This window comes from Neodiprion pinetum, chromosome 3 (assembly GCF_021155775.2).
Source record: "Neodiprion pinetum isolate iyNeoPine1 chromosome 3, iyNeoPine1.2, whole genome shotgun sequence".
Lineage (NCBI taxonomy): Eukaryota > Metazoa > Arthropoda > Insecta > Hymenoptera > Diprionidae > Neodiprion > Neodiprion pinetum.
The window spans coordinates 6879928-6895558 of record NC_060234.1 but is presented as its reverse complement, the minus strand read 5'-3'; the positions used below and the strand labels follow the sequence as shown (position 1 = coordinate 6895558).

Below are 15631 nucleotides of genomic sequence, written 5' to 3'. Positions count from 1 at the left end.
TTGTAACAAACGATGGAAAGTTGATAGTCGCTCATCAAACCGAATGGACCCTCTTAGGCACGAGACATTTTGACTGACAGTATATTAGTTTCGACCGTTCCTCGCGAATCATTATCCGTCCATCAGAGGAAAAGATAAGACCATACGGAAGGTTTAGAGTAATCATTGATACAACCCGGGTTAGAAATTATTGGTATCGCTACTGTCGCTTTGGTGAATCGTTCCAACATTTATCTGTAACAGTTCGGGATTCTTTTTATTTTAATTCATAAATATTTATGTCAGTTTCTCGGGGATTCTTTGAAAAATACTAAACCAAGGTAGAAATACCGAAACTGTAGATCTGTAGCACTGTCCTCTTTGCTCTTTACTTTTGCACTTTACAGTCGTAGGAAATGTGTGAATCGTCAGAGAGTCAAGCGAGAACTACTGACAGTCTACAAATGAAACTGTTAAAGTAAAAAAAAACTGCAAATTTCATGAAAATAGATGAAAAAATTTCTAACCATTCAGTACGCCGAAACTTTGGGTACACAACAGAGTTTTGAATTGTCCGTACGGGTAGAATAAATTCACCTTTGAACTGGTGCAAGTACTTTTTTTTTGTGTTTTAAATTTTATTTGTTTCGTTTTTTTGGCCGTCAACTGGACGAACAGGGTGCATCGGTCCTTGACTAACGTCCCCTGACGTTCGGCAAAGAGTTCGTGATGCGAATATAATTAAACTTGCCACGACGTATGAGAGAGGAGAAAAAAAAATATTACGTCTACATTACAGAGCCTCGAGTTTATTCGAGATTCGAATTACCGTATTTCATTCCCATAATTCCGGAACAGTATGAAGCCGAAGGTTGGAAAGTAAACGATGCACCTGCAGTAGATGACGGAATTTGGAATGAAATTTATATACGAGAGCTAATGTATAAGGTATGTGAGTAAACATTTGAGTAGATTCGAAAAGCGGCAGAAACCAATTGATTTTAGGATATATACTTTCCACTAGTTTGATTCAGAAGATGCGCTGGCAGCAGCTGACGTGGCCAGACTTGAAATGTACAAGGTTCGTTAAGAGTATTTATAGGTCCTAACATCGAGAACGTTTGAGGTTTAATTTATGAAAATGTATGTTAAGGTAATCTGGGGGATATGTAATATGCATACAAACATAAGCACTGCACAGAATGCTTCCTGTTGGCCGAAGATTTCTAATGTTGAAAATATGTGAGATGCAGTAAAGCATTTTACGAAAAAGTTCCTCCACACAAATAATTGCATGTTAATTACATTCTCGAGCGAAGGAACTCTCGGTAAGTTTTTCCAAAGTGCACACCGAGAGTACATAAATCCGCTAAGGAAGTGCCGGGCCCGAGTTCAACAAGATTCTCTACGAGGCTGGAAGCTGTTCAACCGTGAGCCAGCGCTTGCTGCTCTTTCGGTTGTTTGGAACAGTTTTCGGGTCATTGTGGAGCCATGTGTAAACCCTTGAGCATGAGGGTGAAAAAAAGCTACGCTTAGCGCCGTGTGATCGTGACCAAAACCACGGACACGCTTATAAATCAGTCGACGACGTGTCCCACGAAACGCAAGCAGAAAAGAAATCCTCACATATTTTATGATCCAAATAGCTGGGCGGGTGGGCCCTTTTTTGAACGCAGCCTACTTTCCGAATGGGAAAACACGCGCGCAGGGCACGTAATCTGACCCCACTTCTTATTTTGATATATTGTACAGCCAGCCGTTCACCAGAACACAACATTTAGCGAAACTATTCACCACTTCACACAATCTTCAGTCAAGCTTCCATCAGCACTTACCCCCAATTGTGAAGGAAATTCACGCCTGAGTTTGGTTACTTAGCAAAGTACGATGGTCCCGAAGCCTTTGGCATTAATCGGTGTAAAGAAAATGCTCTGTAGTCCTAAAAATCATTGGATTGAATGCGAATGTTCATGCACTTGGACATTCAGACGTACGCTATGTAAGTTATTAAAATTGCATCAAACGGTGTCTTTCACGTCTGTCTGCATGTGAAAATATTGAAAATAGATTTACTCCGACCACAAGTAACCGCGTAAAGAAGTACCGTTACTTCAAAAAGAGATCAGATTCGTCCCAATTCGGGTGCACCGTATAAATACCGGTTAAGTTCCTGTTACCTGCCAAGCGATGAAGAATTTATTAATTGCCGAACGGCTGTTGTGGGTTTACCAGGCGGACGATAAATTCAAGGTTTAGGAGACAGCTTTCATATTATTATAGTTACGATATTCGTGCTCGGTCCGTGATGTAATCGGTAATCGCTACCGCAGTTCCACCGACTGCCCGGATTCCTCGAGTGCTCGGAATGTCCGAGTGGGAACCCGACACGGTCAACTAATTGTCAGAAACACCCCCAGAGACCTTTGATTTGCTGGTTCTGTAGGGCGGTTATATCACGATCCGTGTCAACGACTAGTTCGTAATGGTGAGCATCTACGATACGACAGTGTGCACGTGACCTAAAACACGCAACGCTAAAATGCGATGGCATGTGTTAACAGATTGCACTTTATCGCCGTTTTGGGTTACTGAATTACGCATGACGGGGGCCAGATTATGATAATCATGATGCGGCTCTGTTCGTCGCGGGATCGTTTTTAAGAGCCGTTTGATGTGTGCGCAACTGGATCGAATTGAGTCTACGAAAGTCTTCCGGGCTGGACGAGCGCAGCTTACGGGCAAAAAATATACAGCGTATCGTAAAGATGAACCGATGATTGATTGACCCTTGACGGTATTCGTGTACCACGAATTGCACTGACGTAGACACTGGAATGGCCGTTAAAAAGATCCGTAAATCAATTGGCGAATGGTCACATTGGAAACACTCGTAAACCATACGGATCATTATAATACCCATTTCATAATTTGAGTCGAGCTACACGATGTAGTGTTGAAAACAAAATTTTATATGGTAATTTCGACATTTTCTTCCAACATCCCAGAGCTGGTCCATTCAAGAATTTATGTTTCTTTACAACACGCCGATGATGTTGGCTCCCACTAATGAACATTCTGCTTTTTCAATAATAACTGTGGCATGGATGTTCTTCTAACATTCCGATAGCCCTGAGTAGAAATAAATTTCTGATCTTACACGACTGTAATTTACCATTGAGTCAACTACGAGTTAAACAACTGTAACTTGTAACGAATTCCCAAATTTGCGACATCACCGTACACTCGGTAAACTGTATTCAATACTTAACTCGTGCTCCAAGCATTGACTAACATACTCTGTGCAAGGTCGAGGTATCTTCAAGTCCGTGTCACGAAACAAACAAGACTCACCCTTTTCGCATATTAACAATTCCAATCGCAAGTACTCGCACGTATTCGTGATGAAAAAGATGGGACCGAGGATCCTGTGAACAGGATTTTCTTTATGCAAGCCGTTGAAGGTACCTACTACACGCTATGAAAAAGTGAAAAAAAAAGTCAATAAACTTCATAACTAATATCTCGCTCGTGCTAGGGGGTAAAAGATTGAAATACCCAGGCGGAAGTTGGTCAACACCAGGTTCGAAGCGGTGCGTGTTGTTCCAGCGGTGGAATCAAACAGCTTGACCCCAGCCACCGGGGGGCCGTCGAAACCAACTTGCCGGTCGTCGATCACGGTCTCGAGGCGCATCATCGAGCTTGGCTCGAAGCTCAGCCTGCGGAGTAAAAGTGGTCAGCGTGGACAAGACTCCGCGTCAACACGCCTAGAACCCCGCCTCTTTGATAGCACGGCTCGCTTATAAATCTATTTGTCATCCCGCCCTAGCGTGTTGCCAGCTATGGATTGTGCTATCCGTGTAAGACTAACACCGACAACCGAGACGCTGTAATTTTATAATCACTGCCGTGTCCTGGCTCAGCTGCTAGGTACCGATTAATACCGCCGAGTCCCTGGAGTTTCAGGGGGAACGGAACACTTCGGTAATGCTATCGACCACAGGCGCCAACTTTTGTAAAACCCAGGGGTTGCTTTATAGAGCTTCGTCGCGAGTGGTGGTAGAGATGTAAAAAAATTAACCATCTTCAAAACAGAAATCTCAAATCAAGAAGCTGATGACTCATGTTAAAAATAAACCAACTAACGGAGAGGTGTAAAAAATTTATTAAGTTACACCTGAGCAACCCCGGAGTCGACGCCTATGCTGTCTATCAACGCTCATTTACAAAGCGCTTTAGCACTGCACCGCATTGCATTTAATGGCACTGCAACTCCGGTTTGTGCACTGTTGGTGATGCGTTTGAGCGATATTATGTCCGAGAATAGTTCGAAACGAGTTATTGATGTTTTATCAATCTTATACCGATCTTTGTTTCAGTCACTGTGTACAGATGTTATTTTTTTCTTCTCCGAAATTCAGGTGTCATTTGGAATTTGAGTGGGTCATCCATATCGATTCCTAAAATAGTGATCTGCAGTGTAAGTGCTGAGTTGAGATAATTGAAGGAAGACTAGAGTCTTCGGTCTTGTATGAGATAAGTATTCAATAACAAAGGCATAAGAAAAAGTTTGTCAGTTTGGTATGCCACTTACGATTATAAGCTGTACATTATTAACAGTATGTGCAGTGAATTGCAAGCTCTCGTTATATAGTATGGTTGAAAATACTGTGTTTCTATTTGAGAGACGCTATGCACCAACGACTGTGACATGGTATATCCGTTGAATGCAATGCCTCGCAAGTTCGACGGCGAGTTAAAAGTATACAACGATCACAATTCAAGTATATCGTTGAAGGCTACAACATAGCAATTGACGCAGGTGATCTATAATTATTACTCATATAGTATAAGCCGCGTTATCTTGTAACAGGAGCAATATAGTTCGATCGGAATGCGGGTACAGGCAAGTTTTATCGCGGTTTTCGATACGTCGCGGTTAAGGCGTTGCGAGCCAGAGCCAATGCCGTTCAGCAAGCGTGATAATTAACCGAGCAGGTATTTCTGGCGCCATTAAACGATCTGTCTGGCCAATACAGCCGTGTAAACTAGTCGAGTATCTATTTTTATTTTTACGCTAGGTTGGCGAAATTCTTAACGCAGACTTTCGCATGTTAATGCTGCAGGCACGTCGCCGTGCGGATTGGCTCGGCATGGGACGCGGCTTCGGGAACCGCCGGTTCTGATACGTGCCTCCGGGAAGTCGGACCCGTGTAATATACACCCATGCACACACGAGATGCATATGGATATCGCAGAGGTGAGAGTTTCCTGGACGTGTTCAACGCGCCACTTATATGCCGGGTAACGTTCGTTCGCTAAACTATAATTTCCAACTTGAGATCAATTTTATTACCTCGGCGTACGGATGTTCTTGATTAGGACTTTGATTCCGCATGCGAAGAACTACTTCCTCGGCTCTTTATAGAACAGAAATGAGACCGAACACTCGTTATTGAACCATGGCACTTATAGCGTGTTAACCGTGGTCAAGGCTCGATACCGTTCCGAACACTACATTTCGACATCTCTAGCCGTGTGTTAAATGCAAATTTTCCATCGCCATTTTATACCGACTTAAACACATTCCGCGGAACAATCATTTGTACCAACCTATACCATTTTGCATTTCAAATTGGAACATTCCCCTTCGATTCAAACCCACGCACAATCGTTACAGTACCAGTCGTACAGCTGTTTCTCTTTTTTTTCAATACAGGATCGAATCAAATTGCCAATCTGTAGACATTCTAGAAAAAAATTATTTGATAGTCATAAAAAATTTAAGTTTTGTGGACAATTTCATCGGGCTTCAATTCTCATGACGAATGTTTTTCAATTTTAGCCTAAAAATCGTTGACTTGCGAGATATTTCGAAACTCTTTATACATCCTTCTTCGTTCTCTTTTTCTCTTCTTCGTAAGCGTAGCTTACGCAGCTGATATGATCCTTGCACGGATGCAACGATGCCTCGGTGAGCAATAAGAGCAATTGCTGATCCTAAGCAGCTTAGGAAGTTTAAAGGTTACCAGAAGCTTGTCGTCGTAATCCGTATTTATCAGCACTAAAAGTCGTATTTTCCTGCATTGGATTTACAGATCCCAAATGTACGGGCACAAATGGAGAACATATTAAGCAGACACTCGTTATATTGCCATGGTCACTTGTAAAAGTTTTATCGGCGTTCTCCAAGGGGATCAAGACTTTGATAAAATGGTTTGAAAAGTAAACGAATTGCGAACTCTTATTGCCAATTCGTTACACGTGTCAGCCCGCGATTTCGCCCAATGGTAATTTATTTTTATTATACTACGTAATGTTTCCACTTGTTAATGCCAAATTTATGTACATTTCTTTTTTTTTTTGTCTTTATTTTCATTTGGCCAAGTGGAAACGCAACGAATGAGAAACGACCGGAAAACCATTGATAAATGTTGACGTAAGATCAACTGATTGAGCCAGGAAAAAATTTACGAACTTCCTTTGGGATCCATTCCAAAATATCAATAAATAAACATAAATTAAGGACTCGATAAATCAACGTTTCAAAAGTAGTTGATTTCAATTTTAAAGTTTAGTTTGCTCATTAGTCGTGTGCAAACAAAAAAAACGAAAGAAATATGTTACAAAAAGCAACGAAACATAGTGTATTCAAAACCTAACAATTCGTGACTTTGGCAAATAGTTTTTTCAAACTTTTTAGAAATTTTAAAACCAGTTGATCAAATAAACTAGTAAGTGAATAGATTATAAAAAACACCGAAATCTCCCGTCAGAAAGCCGCAGGTTCCGAGTAACGTCGTGTTCTATATAAAGCGACGAGCCTGAGCAAGAGAGAGACACGTTCTATTTTCAAAATAGTCGTATCTCGACAATTCTATTAGAGCGTAGCCAGTCAGTCGGATTAATCCGGATGACAGGGCGGATTTTTTCGTCATACAGAAACGACAATGACTTTCCGAACCTCGTGAGGTTAGTCTCGTATCATAATTCAGAGTCCGAGATGAAAAGTTTCAGCTCTGCATCGCGGTGACACGAGGTCTGTAGGATACGTCAACGGCCAGACTAATGAAAAATAAACGGCGGTGCATAAAAGGGGGATGAGACCCCGTCGGTGTTGTTGAAAACGGGGCTGTTCGTATGATCCGGAACCCGACGGCATTATGAAACTTCAAAAAAAAAAAAACAACTTCCTCCGAAGCCCAAAGGCACGACGAACTCAACTTGCGATGTGGTTTGAAATCGAGAGGGATTTTATTGATTCTAGAAAGTGATATCAGAGAGAAGACGTTATTATCACCACGCGACAAAAGTGGGCCAAATTTTGGTCAAAAGATTTTAGTACCAATAACGCTATTTACAGCGCTGGTGTCGTTTGTTTCACTGCGCCTGATGACTGGCAATACTAACGTATTGGTTCACTTCTGCGCGCGCATATTCTCCATGCAACAAACGACACTAGCGCTGCGAGTGGCGTTGTCGGTACTACGAACTTTTTACACGAATCTGTTCCACCACTATGGAGTGTATAGGAGGACACTCTCTTACGAACGGCGCGTTCAAAATGTGGTCAAATTTTGTAGGCAAAGAAGGGTTCATAAAATAACCGACGTGGCGCTGATCGATGCAAAATTGAATATCGGAATTAGTTACACAGTTACACTTATTATATCTTAATCCAACTTTGGATGGGCAAATTACTTTAAATAGCACCACCTTTATTCGCGCCCAAAATCAGCTCACTTTTTGTAGCCCTAAAATATTCGTTCTTCCATTAAACAATCCATATGTTCCACTTTTGCCATGTGACATAGTAGGGTGAAATGTCTCCTCCTTAATGATGCAAAGTGAACAAATAAAAAAGTCTGTCCAAATTTGTTGCGGCGATTTGAGCCGTGAAATACGGCGGAATAATGGCAATTTGAATACTGTGATACGCGAATCGGGGCGAATGGTATAAAGGGATATTCGTGGATCGCGTGTTCTTGCGGACCGACGGCATAAACAAGGCTTAGCACAAGCCCGGTATCAAGGAGTGTGATCTTGTTTTTGCGAGTTCTCCTCACGCTTAAAATGACGATAATATTAGGAGGCCGTTGACGCCGTGCGCCCGCTGGCTCTTTGAAGAAATTCAAACATCAAATACTGAGCCACCGTCGAACCAGGCCCGCATATACATACCTTTACACGACGTTAACTTACTTTCGCAAATTCCAAAGGCTTACAGACACGGCTAAATGGCCGAACGTCGCGCTGCTTGAGGACCTTTTTCACCGAGTTTTATCGAATCTCTAAGGATATAGTCGGATTAAATGATCACAAGCGATAAGAACTCGGGACTGGTTTGCTTTCGAGAATCTACCGATGGTGGTTGGTGCTAAATGAAGTAACGATTCAGTAGATTAGCAGTTCGAAGAGAAATAAGAGAACAAAAATTAAGGATAATCGAGAAAATATCAGATACCGGATAAACAAAGCTCGGTTTCCAACATTCCCGAATAACATGAATATTAATTTTCAACGTGTTTCTTGTTGAAAATATCAAATTTTTGAATTCATTCGAAACGGTTTTCACAGATCTCACTTTTTTTTTTTTCTTGAATGATAAAGTTTATTTGAAACTCTTTTCGACCTCGCAACTACGCCGGAATTCCACTGATCTCATCATTTCCTGCTTCAATCAAAATCTACGATTCGATATTCTGCACAGGTATGTTATTTATTTTCGTACAGTCTGCGGATGTTGCTAAGAATCTAGTGATAAGTTGAGGATGAAACAATAATAAAATAACAAATCTCAATCTATGCTGTTTAAAAGAACTGCTTAGAAAAATTATTCCTTCCTCAAAATCCAACAAACAACTTACAAGTTACCCGAAAACGATCATTTCAATATATTTTACGCGAAATTTAAATAATTGAAATGAAAATTTTAACACGTTTCAAAATAATCGAGGAAACATTGAGGAAAAAATCGCTATCTTACAATTTCAAAACGACTTCGAACGAGTTCAAGATGTTTAAAACCAAATGAATATGGTCGGCTTCATTGCGGTTTACTGGACTTCAGACAAGTCTCAAGTTGCAAAGTGACGTAACTGATTTCGGGATTTTCACTGACTAGAAGAAAAAAAAAAAAAAAAAACAACAATGTCTCACAAGCGGTCGGTGACTTTGGGCTACTCCGTTGTTCTACACAGTCTGTACAAGTAAGTTACTGTGTCTATAATTCACTGATTATACTCACTTGGCCGAGTCTTGAAAGTGAAAAGTTCTCGAAAATTAGAGGGTTGAACCCGGTCATTAGGGTTCGAAGAAGAGCAGTGGCCGGTCGACAATCCTGTCAAAGAACCGTGCCGGCAGTTTATTCCTACCGTATAGATATAACAGTAATGCCTTTAAACTCTGAGATGCGCCGCAGCGGTGGATTATAGCCGAGAAGAATCCCTCGTCCAAACCCTCTTGCGGTAAACGACACACAGTGACACATAATCAACAGGAAAATATGCTGGCGATCATTGACGTCACTTGTTAGACGCGGGCAACCTTCGTTCCTTTGGTATGTTCATACATCAGCCGCGAGTCAATATGAGACTGGATTTTGTCGAACTTTGTCAGTCCCAAGCCAAAAATAGTTCAAGTTGCATGTCAAAGAGGCAAAAATTTAGTTGACCCGACCACTTAATGTTTCAACAATTCGATTAGAAAATCAACTTTCTGAAGTTGACAACTTTTACTAATTTTATTACGAGACAGCTGTATTCGTAAGCTGCGGAAATCTCTTTAAAATAGAAAAGTAAAAAAAATTACCGCATTCGTTCCTTTTCACTTTGCTATGCCTTTTTGTGTTCAAAAGATTTTTTTCTCAAATTTACTAGAACTTTAATCGTTAACTTGTTTCGTCATTATCTATTTTTCATTTCGTAAAATTTCTGAAAATTTTTCATCCGTACAGTTAATACTGGTTTTTACTTTTCTCGACAGCAATTTCACTTGTTTTAAATTGAAGAACCAACAACAACGTTTCAACCGAATTTTCGACATCGATCGAAACGCGAAATACGTTCTTAGTTTCATGTGTACTCAATTTCTTCGAAGCAGAAGCAAAAAAAAAGCGCAACGCAACAAAAAGGTTTAGTTGTTAAAATTTATATTCAGCGCCGCAAAATTGGCCTTAAAAAATTGTTTCAACGTACAAAGAAACTGTTTTTTTTTCACCTCGTTTCTTCCGATCGTGAAATTCTATGTCACGTCTCATCTCACCGATTATCATCCGTAAGAATATTTCCGAGGCAGCACCGAAGCAAGAGTACGAATCCTGTGGGTCGAGACAAGTGTTGAAGAGAAAATTTTGCAAATTTTGTATTGGTCAGAATTTACGGTGCTTAAAATGCGGCATTTTATACGAGCGCTAAACAACAGGCGTGTAACGGACTTGAAAGAAAGCGAAGAGGAGATAAACCCTCAGGATCCAAGCGGGGCGGGAATCCGTGGAGTTCGTATTCCTGCGGCCTATTAGCGGCTGGCTTATGCCTGGCTATTAAACGCCGGGCGTACCGAAACGTGGTCGTTACTTTTGCCCGATGTTTTTTCTCGTATTTAAGCCATCTGATCCCGCGGGATATGTGACTGCGTAAACAGAGGTCTTACTTACTCCTCGGTGTCAACTATTTCTGATGCACGTTTTCAGAGGGGTGGAAAGACGCTGAACCGTTTCTGGAAGAAGCGTTCTGCCGATGAACCAGGACAATCTATTGAAACTTGAAAATCAACCGCGCATGCGCCAAATAATTCAATATCATTGGTCGGCGAAATCTTTCCGCAGCGATATTCTTTGTCTGCGACGCAGGCGTGCCAACGTACGCAAAATATGTACGTTTGAAATTTCAAAGAGCATAAGCGTTAAATTCCGACCGTTCTTTGAAGAATCAACTTTCCGACCCGATAACAAATCCTTCCGAAACGTTTCCGAGTCGCTACCTCAATTATTCGAGATTCTAACCTCGAAAATTTGTGTCAACTACATCGCCGTCAGATACAGTTTGACAGCCGAAACTCGGGATGGTCAGCCTGCACGAACAGTCGATAAAACTCGCGCATGCGCGGTTGATTTTCAAGTTTCAAAATTTTTCTGGTATGCATGTATTAGGGTGATCCTTATTTGGGGGTAGGAAAAATTTTCATTGGGAAGTGTACCAGATCTGTTCCAAACCGTTAAAAAAAACCTCTGTGTAAAGTTTAAGCTTCTACGTCAACTGGAACACGTACCTGAAAGCTCCGAAAGTTTGAATGTAAAATACGTGTAGTTTATGTAAGCAGTTATTTCGTTTTGTATAACTTTGGTGTAAATTAAGGGACCGATTCGAAACTTGACAGAGTTGTTGCTTGTAATAAGAGGGAACTGACTGAAAATTTCAACATTTAATAACTACTGTTTCCTCATATATAAGCTTAATAAAAGTGATACTGTGAGGCTTATATTGAAAAAAATGCATATTTCAAAATTATGTCGCAGGTTTAAAATTTTCAGGGTTTGTTTCTATCACTGTAATCTGAATACATACTTATATATATATATATATACCCACAAAAATAGTGAGGACAAAAATGTGTAAGCATCGAAAAGTTGAAGGGATATATTATCCAATTTTCAAAAACGAGAAATTCTATTTTATAGAATTCTAGAATGTAAAAAATCGAAGTACAGACAAATCTAAATTTGCAGAAAGGTCAGAGTATATAAAACCAAAATAAAGAATAGTGACAATTGTATGTTTTGACTTGTTCAACGTCTTATCGATTCTGACGATTCATATTTTGACTTGCTTAGTTTTCTGTTTCAGCCTGTTAGAGTTGATAAGTTGTTAATTAATACCTGAATAGATTTTTTTCCATACCGTAAGTAGATGGTGATAAAATAGTAATGCAAAATCGGTTTGTACAAAACAATGTCAATTTTCGCGGGTGTGTCTTTGAATAAAAAAAAAAAAAAAGTGTTTAACAAATACTTAACAAAATAACTCGCTGCTCGGTGAAGAAAATAAACGAATTTAGGTGCTAAGAATAACACGTAACACGGGTGATGTAGCAATATAATAGAAGATACTTTTACCGATTGTATATTGTAACGTCCGCCAGAAGAATTCCGAAATGACATAAAGTTTATTTAAATTCGAGAGGTAAGAAACGCTTTGATGGATCGGAGCGAAGCTTGAATGATACGAAGATCAATGAAATCCGGATCGAAACGTGGGTGGAGGCGAATTTTAGCCGAGGCAATCGCAGCGTGGCGTCGTTGATTGAAGCGAGATTACGTCTTTCAAAATTTTTACACTGTCTGCAGAAGGTGCGCAGAATATAGATCTATAATAAAACAGCGTTAAAAAAAGCGGCGTAATCCTTGACCTATCCCAGCAAGCCGGAATGATCCACAGCATCCAACGGAGCTGTCTCTATTATAAGATTCTGTTGTCGTGCCATGGAGTTCCGAGAATGAATGTTGACCGATTCGAATCACTCGATCAATCGCAGATCGCAGACGCATATAATATTTTTATTTCAACGGTGAAATTGACTGTCGGATTTTTATTTCCAGAGCAAACAATCGCCTTTTACACTGGCCGTGAGCCAGCCCTCGAACTCCCCCGTTCTCACACTGCAGGTTCCAAGTTCATAAAGAAAAGGAAACAGTAATATCAAGTTTGAATTTCGAACTGCAAATTCAAATTCATGATTAACGATTTCAAAGCCCTTGAATACCATATTATATGATAATATGAGGATTTTTTTTATTTTGAGCCTCTTTAAATGGCTCACCATTATAAATTTTGAAAATCTGACCTTAGATTTGTTATCGGTCACGTAAAAAACTTCGTTCACCAATTTCTACCAAAATTGGAATATATTTAGGTTGTTTTCCACCATATTATATCGCCATTTTGGATTTCGTTATCTGACTTCAAACCGATGAGTCCCAGTTTTCATCCGAGTCCAAATTTTTTCAGTATTTTTTTTTTTTTTTCAGCTCATCGAATACGCCAAATTTAAATTTTGCAAATCTGACCTTAGATTCGTGACTAGCGACAGAAAAAACGTCGCAGTACTAATTTTCATTCAAATCTATTCATCCATTCTCAAAATATCATTATTTTTAAATCATTTTTTGGAATTTTGTTATTCAAGTAACTGGAAGAGAATAGAATCGATCAAAGCCACACTCTGATCAGTTCTAAGTTTGGAAAAGCCGCGTCGATTGAAATGAAAATCATTGAATTCCGGTAACTCGTTCTCGAGATATCGTCGGACAAAAATATTGGTCACATACGTACAGACATACACCCATACAGGAGTTTATCTGAAAATCATTGGAGGTGATTTTCTAAACATTTAAATGTGAAAATCTAGCAAAAACTCAGCTTTTGATTTTCAGGTTGATAACAATGAATTTCTTTTTTCTCCGAAAACAGAGAAACGGGAAGTTGAAAAGGAAATGATGAGACTGGATCAAGTGTCGCCGCTGCTTTAACACCTGCAACTTTCGTTATCTCCGTCAGCGAAGGGCAAGTTTGTCGCTCGAAACGTTACACCGATGAAGGTGAACTTGACGGTTCGGTATAACACCGGAATATAATTATTTCTAAAAAAAAAAAAAGGAGGCAGGGATAAAGAAGATGAAAGGAGAGAAATTTTCATCGCCTTCGGTTAAGATGATGCAGCATGGCGATGAGAGCGGTGTCATTGGGAATGTGCAGCCAGACTCCCCAGATTTTCAACAACTGGTTTTAAAATGCAGTATATTACGCGACGTTCTCATCTCGCAACAGCCGGACAATCGGTGCCAGAAATTTTCTGGACGTCGGCCAGAGCCGGGAGTAAGTCACACGAATTATAAGTGCACCCGGAGTTTGAACACGTGTTTTGGCTTTCAGAACTTACGGCGGGCTCGTGAATCCCGAAAGCTTCCAGGCTGTGGCGATAACTCAAGCACGACGAAGAGCGCGCGATAAAGCTTGCCGAGATTTGTGCCAGGGAACGAATTTCATTTTATTTTATTTACAAATTTTATTGCCATCAAAACCATGCGAATAAATCGTCTGCCGCACTCGGAACTAATAATTATTGTCTGATCCTGTACGAATTGGAGTGAAATGGATATCTTTTGCAAACTTCATGCTGATTCATATTTATTGCGATCATTTTTTATCGAATTCGAGAGTTTAGCTAATTCTGTTACTCGCTAACTTCTGGTGAACATTTTTCGATGCCAAGTCTCGTGCGGACTCTTTGAATCAAGTATTCGAGACAGATTTCTCCGAAATTTCATACATTATTCGAAAAAAGTTATAATTTAGAAAGTGAAAGATAAATTTCAAAGATTTACAAAAGACATACACTTTTTCTTAAACTCTAAATTCTCTCTCTCGCCTCGTACAAATCTGAGCTATTACAAAAAGTACAGAATTTTTAAGAAAAATCCTTACAATCGGTATATCTACTGGGATTTTGTTTCAGCACTTTTCAATTCTGTAATTCCTTTTCTTCTGTCAAACAGTATTCACAAGTTTTAGATTACAGGAAATTTCGAAAGGATCACACTAAGGCAAATGAAAAATTTCAATTCAAAGATACTAAAAGACTATCGTGAATCAAACAATGGTTATCTTATTCACTAACCAACAACTGTCTATCGATGATAAAAATCTAGCCAGTCTTGTTATTTTTTGACTGTAACTTTCCGATCAGTTTAATAATTAGGAAAAACCAAGTTTCGACGGAATATTCGACAGACTTCTTTCCGACTCAACTTCAAAGCTACAAATATACCACGAAGTAGACCATCGGGAATGTAGATTTTACGAATGCAGGTCAGTCATGATGACGATGAGGTTGCAACTTCGGGGAAAATTCTAATCCAAATGAGTCACTTGAAAGTAGAATTAATCCATCTCCATAACAACTCCAACTTCCGACTGTTCCGGTGAACAAATCTTTCAGCGTTACCGTCGCCCTACGAGACGATCAGAGTGAGCGATGCGCCTCTTCGTAGCTGAGTTTACGCCACAAAGTCCGACGTCGAAGTCCGCGGAGCATTCTATATTTGTAATTCACGTAGAAGCGACACGACGCAGTCGAGTTGCATCGTCGAAAACGAATGGAATCGGTATATCGGCCTGACCGAGTTTCGAGTCCTCCTCTCGGCACGAGACGCGAGGCCGAAAAGAGACTGAAGACAAACGAGCCTCCGAGTCCCGAAGTCCCGAGTAATTTACCTGTCAGATTATCGTCACAAAATCGCATCTCAATTATCGCCCTGTCAGTACTTCCAAGGTGACAGCTGCCGGTCCTCGGGACTTTGAGCCGCCGCTTTTCTCGCTAGCTACGTGCAGCCGAGCCGTTGGACTGGAGAACACGTGACATTGTCAAGTTCGGAGGCTGGACCGACGCTGAGATCACGCGTTACAAACCGTAGACGAAATATCATCCACCAGCAGCTGGGATACTCGGAATTCTGCACGATAAACGCCACGCCGATCTGCGACAATAATTATTATTGCGAGCTCGGTCACCCTTACCAACGACTCCAAACAGCACGTGACTTCGTCGTGGCGAGGGATATATTTACAGAATTGCATAATGCCTGCAATCACGTTCAGGA

At 40.4% G+C, this 15631-nt stretch overlaps 1 protein-coding gene and 1 long non-coding RNA gene across 4 annotated transcripts in view; one reads left to right on the top strand and one right to left on the bottom strand.

Moving 5' to 3' along the window:
* Window positions 1–15631, bottom strand: part of LOC124214524 (uncharacterized) — a 106677-nt gene that overhangs the window by 51346 nt on the left and 39700 nt on the right. The gene's annotated exons all lie outside the window — the stretch shown is intronic.
* LOC124214526 (uncharacterized) lies at window positions 4896–6528 on the top strand. Of its 2 annotated transcripts, none has more exons than XR_006882142.1 (3): window positions 4896–4974; window positions 5058–5236; window positions 6075–6528. It is a non-coding gene; the product is annotated as an uncharacterized lncRNA (long non-coding RNA). The 2 variants fall into 2 exon arrangements; XR_006882144.1 differs by having other exon boundaries at window positions 5058–5280.